Source organism: Acanthopagrus latus, chromosome 1, assembly GCF_904848185.1.
Source record: "Acanthopagrus latus isolate v.2019 chromosome 1, fAcaLat1.1, whole genome shotgun sequence".
NCBI classification, from domain to species: domain Eukaryota; kingdom Metazoa; phylum Chordata; class Actinopteri; order Spariformes; family Sparidae; genus Acanthopagrus; species Acanthopagrus latus.
Window position 1 is genome coordinate 3,923,882 of NC_051039.1, and position 9,188 is coordinate 3,933,069.

Below are 9,188 nucleotides of genomic sequence, written 5' to 3' on the forward strand. Positions count from 1 at the left end.
GGCCATGCCTTATTTTTGTGCGTGTGAGAGACGGAAAGCGCGAGAAACCGAGCAACTAAAGGCATTCATTCATTCTGACGTTCACTTCGGTAAACTCTGCCAGGCTCGGCGGGCAACGCCGCAAGATCGTCGTCAAGCTAATCAATTTACAATGCGCTAATCAGCCCTCGTGGTGGTACGGGCTTTTGTGCGAGTGGCAAAACGCACTTGTAAATGATTCCAGAGAGCGGCGCGGCCCAACGCGGTAGCGGGTTTTGTTGAGCCGTGTGTGGTAAATGGAGGTGAAATGTTTCCTGATGAATGAGTCGGAGCGGCTGTGGGAGGAGGACAGCAGGTGTGATTCATGGAGGAATCTGAAGCCGGCGACTCTGCCGAACCATTACAAATGTTTACCTGTGGGTTATCTGCACAGTGGGAGTCTCGGCTTGTATTTACAAGGGATTCGCAAGATGTAGTCCCTTTTCACAGGAACATTACTGATGGAAACAAAAGATTGTCAGCAGGTGTGTTCCTGTTTGTTCACACACTCAAGACTAACATTTGTACTGAAACAAAAACTCCTCCAAATCTCATTTACAATACCCATTTTTATTTCACGTACTTGTCGTGCTTGAGGGAATGAGAAATCACAAAAATATAAACAGAGTTAGAAAGCTGAATAGAGGTATTTCTGCTACAGAAAAACAAAGATATCTTGGGCTTTTGTTTGTGAATTATTTAATATTTTTTACATCACTGGAGATCATTTACAAAAAAAAGTATGAAACACAATTTGAAAAGAAACCTGCATGTTGGAGGACCTGGACATGTGAATCCCCTTTTCTGACCATCACACAGTTTTCTTTAGTTGGTGATGGTCTGCTGCTCAGCCAATGGATGCTGAACAGAGTCTGAATAATTATAATACCTTTATAAACATTTCTACAATATGTGTCATATCATGTGCACATTACATTTGCATTAGCTTACTTGTCAGGGTGTGAAAGGAATGGTAGCTGTTAAAGTTTGAAGAGAAGACTGCTGAGCAGGAGACTGCAGCATTTCAACATTTTCAAACATGACAGTTCTGGATATTTTCAACCAGACATCTGGACGTTTCCCTGCTGTGTTTGTAATGGGACATCGAAATAATTTCCAGCTGTGTTGATGGAAACAAAACTGGATATATATTTTTTTTTTTTATGAGACCAGGTGTGTTAAAACAAAACATGAATCTTTCCTGACCAGAACCAAGAGATTTTCCTTTCTCCCTCAACCCAACTCGACACATTAGCACGGCACTGTCACTACAGAAACTTAGAATCTTTTTACCTATAGTAAAATTTAGTTTTCAACATAACCGTGGTTTGCAGAAATGTACACAGGTGGTTATCAAGTTCCTTAATCAGGACGCCTCCTTGTGTGTTATGGTGTGCACATTAACGCTTGTTCTGCACACCAACACACAGACACACACACCTCCATATTTGGCAGGATTCACATTGTCACAATGTGTCAAAAGTCCCTAACACAACCTCAAATTTAACCTAAACCAAACCCTGACACAGGATGAGATTGCACCATGTTTCATCAGCATAATGTGAGACTTTCTTTGGAAGAAGAAATAAGATGTGTTATCGACTCCTTCTTCAACGACCTATTCCTGTTCCAGACTTTGATAATGCAACCTGCTGAAATAGGTGGCTCCACCACAACAGATCCATCTGACAGTACAGTAACCTTATTAACTTTTTCAGTTTCAGGTAAAAAAATAAATAAATAAATAAAAAAAATTCCCCCCTACTTCCATCACTCTCTCTCACACAGTCTCTCATTAGCTTCAAACGCTAAAATAAAACATATTCAGTTGATGTGTGAAGTTTCATTCAAGAAAATTGACATGTAAACAGTCTTTTCTGAACCCAGAGTAAATATTGACTGAGGAAGCAGGTATTTTGAGTTGAGATTATCCCAGATCTAACTTCAGCAGGTTTGTTGCCATAATTGTAACTTGTGTGTGGATGTGGAAGGCTGTTGTTTTCATAGGCAGAGGTGACATGGCGGACCGACACATCTGATAAACAGTTTTACCTGATATCAGGACTTGAACTGCTATAACTACATGCAAAGAGGTGTTACAACAAGCTGTGATAACTCATTTTGTTCATAAGGATCAAGTCTATTGGCATGTTGATCCACAGTGAGATGGATCCATCGGTATCCATCATGTTTGAGCCTCGCCGTTACAGCGGGCGGGACACCAGCGTCCTGCAGGGACTGATGCGCAAGATAACACTCACAAATTATACCGTACGCTTCTGAAATGACACGACAGGGGAAAGACTTGAGGTCAAGTTAGTTTTATAATATTAATATTTGTGTAGCATAACACAAGTTAAAGGAGACTCGAAGGTTGGATGCTTGCTGCTTGTGGCTTCAGTGTGTTAAAAAGTGTGTTTCTCCCCGGTGACAATTTAGTGAAAGAATGGAATCTCCCACCGCTGAACCCTCTCTGGACATGAATGTGTGTTGATTACAACTGTGCCTGGTTTTCCCTTTTTGTGTGTGCATGTGTGTGTTTTATTACCCAAAATGAGAATAATAATAAAAAAAAAAAAAAAAACATCCATTACACAGTGAGTGACATTTTCACTTCACATCTCTACTCAGTGACACAACAAGCACTTTGTTGAACAAAAACACAAATGTGATAAAATGTCAGAGCCAGTGAAGTCGGCAGTGTGTGTGTGTGTGTGTGTGTGTGTGTGTGTGTGTGTGTGTGTGTGTGTGTGTGTGTGTGTGTTTGTGTTCAAGCAGAGACATTACGCAGTTCAGTGATTTCCATTTAAATTTCCCTTCGGTCCTCTCACCAGGTCTCCTTTGACTGCTCCTGTCCCTGGTGGCTCTGCACTGCAACACTTAGTGCATTTGGGAGGTCAGAGCTGTTTTAATAGCTTCTCCACACCTTCACAGTTAGCTCGGGGGCTAGGTGCTGGTGCGGCGTGAGCCACGCTGGGCAGCGTGGGACTGGTGATGGGAAAGAAGCGTGTCCTCTGATGAGAACTTCACTTTGCAAAAAGTCAAAAAAGCATAAATCATCACCTTTTGAAATATTCAAGGTTCTTACTTAACTTTAGATTTCATATCATTGGAAGTTAGACCATTACTATTCCACAGAGCGCTCCATCATCCCTCCCGATGACATGTTTCAGGAACAGTTTGAGGTTGTGTTTGTTTTTAACTTCGACAAGTAGTTTTGAGCTTTTTGAGTAACATTTCACAACAACCTGCACAGTTTTTCACAGCAGCACGTGATTCTACGGTTCATGAAAATGAGGACACATCAGATAGACACCATCTCTTTAAAAGTTCCCGGTGGAGGTTTTTTTTTTTTTTTTTTTAGCAAGTTGTCTTTCAATTATTTTGTTTTCAAAGGTCAAATAAACATATTAAATGAATTTTCTTCCTCACAAAATGTTTATAAGTTTGCCAATTAATATCACATTTTTAAAATCATGCATTCACATTTACATCCATGTTTGCGATGTTGGTCTCTGTTATCTCTTTAGGTGGGTTGATCCTCAGGGAAAAACACAGGCATTTCATCCAGGAACATTGTTATTATCAAATGATGCAACATATTTATGCACCATAATATTTCCCTAACCTAAAGTACTTTTGATGCCTGAGCTGAACCAGATTTGGAGATTGCAGAGAAACATTTGAGGTGACGGTCCATTTTTAAAGTCTTACTAGACGTTGCATACTCATTATTGCAAACCTGTCTGTGGAATGAGAGCATTTACTTTTCATAAGACAAAAAGTGACACTGTCACAGTAGACTGGCAGGTCTATTACACGCTTTGGCAACGATGGACGATCTCAGGCTGAGCTATTTGATAGAGGAGTAAAGGAATAATGAGTAGGATTCTCGTAGTCATTACTCATGACCCCATTTTGTGGTGTCTGTATCTGCAGAGATCCTGAACTCTGCCTGTGTTTGCCTGTTATTACTGTGTTCTGGACATTTCTAAGAATCAGCTAGATCACACGCAACCGACAAATCCTTCTTGATGATGGCCACTCAAATGGCCGATGACACGAGTTGCGAGGTTAATAACATACTCAGACTAAACTCTGCCTGGTCTACATCCACTATCCCTCCCTTATTTTCTCTCTGTTAGCCCACACTTGTTCCCTTTCATTTCCCCGACTGTAAAGTGTGTGACCACTATGTGAAATATTTCTGATTGTACACTTACGCCCAATTAAATCAAAATGTAGCTACTTCCCCTTCACTCGGCTGTGTGCCGCTGATTTCCTTGCGCTGCTCAGCTTCTAATTCATAGAGCTATAGAAGCACAGCAGGCACTTCCTGCCTCCTTTGTTCTGCTTCATGAATGCGCCAACGCTGTGCTGTTAATTTCATCAGATGCTGTAACACCTTTTCCAAACAGATTCATAAAGTCCCTCAAACATAGTTCTATATATCGCAGAAGTCAGTGTGTATGCATTATTTTATATGATGTGATATATTGTTGGGGGGGGGAAGTGAATGGAATGAAGGAGATCTTGATGAAGCCATATTAAACAAAACTGATTGTGTGCATGTTGTTGCACGACGTGGAGAGATTACAGAGGTGAAGAAATGACCTCGTGTGTGTGAGAAATTAATGTGTGGCTCACACTGCGACACAAGATAATCCTAAAAGTATCATGCTGGATGTTATATATGCAAATAGTTTCCTGAGGCTTGTGGCGTGAGCACGTTTGCTCAAGTCTTTAACATCTCACGCATGTGATCGGGCTGGATTTCTTTCTGGTGATGTGAGAGACCATGTCTGAGATTGTTTCAACCAAAAACAAACAAACAAACAAACAAAAATTCAGTGTTGCTTCCATCTTGTGAAGCTCAGAAACTTTGACTTGCAACCTTCAGGTGGAAATTGACGCTATGTCCCATTTTTGTGCCCGCCAAGGAGGTTATGTTTCCAACCATGTCAGTTGATTTGTTCATGTGTTTGTTGGCTGGGTGGTTTGTCAGCAGGATCACACAAAAACTATCGCAAAGATTTCTGAGAAACTTGAATGGAGGACGGGTATTAGCCCAGGAAAGACTCCATTTATTCTGGTGCAGATCCAGATGAAGCGACAGGTCCATTAATGTGCTCTGACTTCTTTTAAACATTGCAAAATAAAAAATAAAAAAACTTCTCCTTAAACTCTTACGCACCTCTTCCTCAGCCCACCCTTTGTGCATCCCTCCCTCTGATTGGCTGCCTGCCCCTGTCAACTTTCACCACCTGTAAACCTTTTTCTCATTTCGCTGTTTTCTCAGATCAAGCATCCTCTGATCTCTTCCCCTCAAGCTGCATCATGTCTCGGATTCGCTGGACGGAGACATGCTTGATGTTTAATCAGCTACATTACTGCCCACTCACACAACACGCTCTCTTTGTTCTGTGTTGTTCGTCTCCGCCCGACTCGCAGCCCTGCACCTCCTCTCTTGCCCCCCCACACCTCACATTTCCTCCCTCCTCCCTGCCCTCCCCGCCTCGAGACCTCGTGGCTTTGAGCTGTTCGTGTTTGTCAGGTCCATTAAGACGAAGGCGCGGCGGAGGACGGGGGGAGCGGCCCCGACGCTTGACCCACTTTGCCCTCCCTGTCACTGGGCGGCCGCGGCAGAGCCCTCCGGGAGGTTCTGGATGTCTGCCTGGGTCTTTGCGGCGTGCGCCTGCCTAGACAGTAATTGGCTGGCTCGGAGCTCCACAATGGGGCCCTCTCCTGACAGCTGGTGGGTGGATGCTGCACACCAATTAGAAAAACAGAGAGAGACACGGGGTGAGAGAGCGATGTGCACTGTTTCTGTGATTACGCGACAAAGTGAGCGATGATGAAATGGTGGCGAGACAAGAGAGCACAGTTTGTACCTTTACCTTTCCAAATCCATGCTGGTTGATTGCCACAAGTGAGAAACTGACAGACACACGGAGACGATTCATATACAAAATGCCTGCACACACACTTATTTTCTCTCCAGGGCAGTGAAGTTCTTCTGTAAGTGCATCATATTTTTTTCTCACTGAGGACTTTTCAAAGCACAAGCAGCAGAAATTGCTGGCACTGACACAAACAGTGAAACTCAAAGACATAAGTATTGTGTTGCAGTATATCTACTGAAGTTAGCATGCTAGCCAGCTAGCCCTGGCCCATACTGTCTTGAAAAAGACACTTCGGAGGTGGACACTGACTTTACAAATGCCGGGTTTGATGATGCCTGACTTCCCTCCTGCTCCTCTCCTGCCTCACAGCTCTCGTCCTTGTAGTCAAAGTCAAAATTGAACCTGCTGCAAATGACTTCAGTTGTTTACCCTGTTGACAAACTGTGTTGGTAGGTCCTTGTCCGGCCTTGTTGACCTGGAGGCTGCAGACCGGTGCTGCTGCCCGCCAGTGTTCCCCCCTGGTTCCCCTTTGCCCTGATGTTCAGATGTTCTTGTGCTAACGGTGTGAGCACCAGCACTCCCCTGAGATCCCAGTCTGGCTAAGAGATACTAGCTGCATGACTTAGGAAACCAGCTCGCTAATGGCAGCTACAATAAGGAGCAGCTACCACTGTGACACACTGCTCCCTATACGTTTGGAGCATGAATGTAGCTGTTGGCCATTTCCTAAATATTGTACCTTTTTAATGACAGTCATTAAAGACACAGGATGAGTGTAGAAAGGAAAAACAAACAGCTTAGGGAGAGAACAAACACAGATGATACTAATTTAACTTTGAGTTACTGTAGCGGTGATTATGTAAATCCAACCTTAGTTAAACCATCTTGAAAATGAAGAAACAACACAGCAAGTTAAAAAAATCTCGATCCCTTGTTGCCTCTGAGCCTCAGCTGTGGTTGAAGGGTGTTAAATTTGGACGATATGAACAGAATATATACATCCTTCACACCTTGGACGGTGCCTGTTTTTATCTTTAGGAACTGCAGTCATCACTATGAGAACACATATTCCTCAGTCCTAATTTAATGAACAGATCTTCTGATGGAGAACATGTTTAAATGTGTGTACTTTTCACCAGCTTCTTGCATTCGATGTAGCAAATCATTTGCATGTTAAATATTTACAGATGTTTCTGGGTCAGATATCTTCCCCTGTGGGCAAAAAAAACCCAAAAAAAACTGAGCTGGAGATCAGCTCCAAATAGAAAGATTACAAACATGATAACGACTACATGAGACTGTGCAACATCTGCACAGAACAGTTAAACACATCCAGCACATTCACAAGTGTCATTAAGAATATAGTCTGCGATCCCCTGCAGCCAACATGATATCTGCTGGAGTAAACCTTGTTTGCTGCCAGAGAAATGTGAATATTCGTGGCAGTTCTTCCCACGAAGAAACCCTGAGAGGTATTCTACCCGACATACAACGTGTGGGCCTGACAGTATTTTCTTGAACCTGTCTTTGTACAGCCTGTCTGAGGAGTAACCTGGAGAGCTGGATAAGAAATGCATGAGTTCTTGCTTTGTTTTCTGAAAACAACACACAAGACAGCTTCAGTCAAACATGCTGCAGTCTGTCCAGTGTGATCATTCCAGTAATTGGGGCTCATTGGCAGATAAACAGTGGGAAACTTGCTGCAAAAATGAACTTGTGAAACACATTTATAAACAGAAACATGCGTTGAATGATCATAATTTACACAGCAAGTGAGAGAAAAGGATGCTGAACAGGTAAATAGATCTTTGTAACTGAACTTAAATAACGTTTCTGTGATCCCGTGATAAAGAAAAGTGAGAGTTGCTTTTGGAGAGTGAAGAGAAGCGAGTGCAGATTTTTTTTTTAATGCTTACCAGACCTGTAGGACTGCCATCTGTACATACAGTGAAGCATCATGACAACACTCACAGTCACAAACAGTAAAGTTCTGCCCCCACAGAGTGTTTCCTGCCGCTGAGGAGCTCGTCATACTTCAAAGTGCGAAAGACACTTTTTTTTTTGCATGGTGCAGGCAGACTCAGCACACAACTCTGAGTAAAGTTGCTCCCTGCAGACACACTGTTTTCTGTCACTGAGGACCTGAGATGTATTTCCAAGCAGACTTTATGTTTCTGCACACACTCACAGTCATGCAGCGGCTGTAATTGATTACCCAGCATCCCTTTGCTCTCGTTCGTCCTCTCTGATGTGTGTATTACAGATCTGAATCTGCTGCTTTAATCTCCGACTAAATTCCCATTTTTCTCTGATGTAAAGCTCCGGTCTGCTCCGCTCAGGAAGAAACAGGCTTCGACATTGTACCGCCGCCGAGTTGCTTTGTGATCATGTGGCGTGATACAGACTAGAGAGCGTGTGAATCTTATCAGCACACCAAAGTCTCCTCAGGAGCGTGAGAGGGTGGAAAATGCAGTTGTTTTTATTTCCAATGAGCTGTGTCATTACTTTTCCCTTCATTCAAGAGTCAGGCGAGTCATTAATGTTGACAATGAATTATTATTTTATCTGCGTCATACAGCTGCACATGCAGGCTCAACCAAGAGTGAAAAAAAATAGCACAAGCTGACAGACAACTTTTACTTAATTACCTTTGGACGAGTTCTGGTTTTGTAGCAGTGGTATGGCCTGTAGCCAACTCACCTGACATTTATCAGCCACAAAACTGAAAGGCGTAAGAGGTGAAGTGAATAACCTGGGTCATCTGGATACAGTACGTCGTTCTGCTGGGAAGCCTCGGGTCCTGGGATTCATAAGGATGCTACGTGATACATCACAAGTTCTAATGTTACATTTCTTTACTTTCTATTTTCTGTTCCTCTCTTGTCACAACACTGTGTTTATGCTCTGGTTAGGTTTTTAGCACAGAACCACTTGGTAAGCATGGATCAGCTTGTTTCCAGCCGCAGACATGGCTGGAAACATGGCCCCGGCTCTCCCGAGTTGAGGAACTGCTCAGAAATGGCCAAAAAACAATGTGACAAAGAGCTTTAGGCATCGACCTGGCCGTGTGGGGCGTGCAGAAAACAAAAGTCCAGTGGAGGTCCCACCACTTTGATCTAGGAACCACTAGGAACCTCTTCAGGTGTCCTGTGGAGTCTGGCACTAGGTTGTCGGTGGTGTAACCTTTGTGTCCTGTGGGTTACGAGGTGGGCCTCCACATGGATTAGAGTTGTTCCAGCATGATCTACAAATGCTTGATCAGATCGT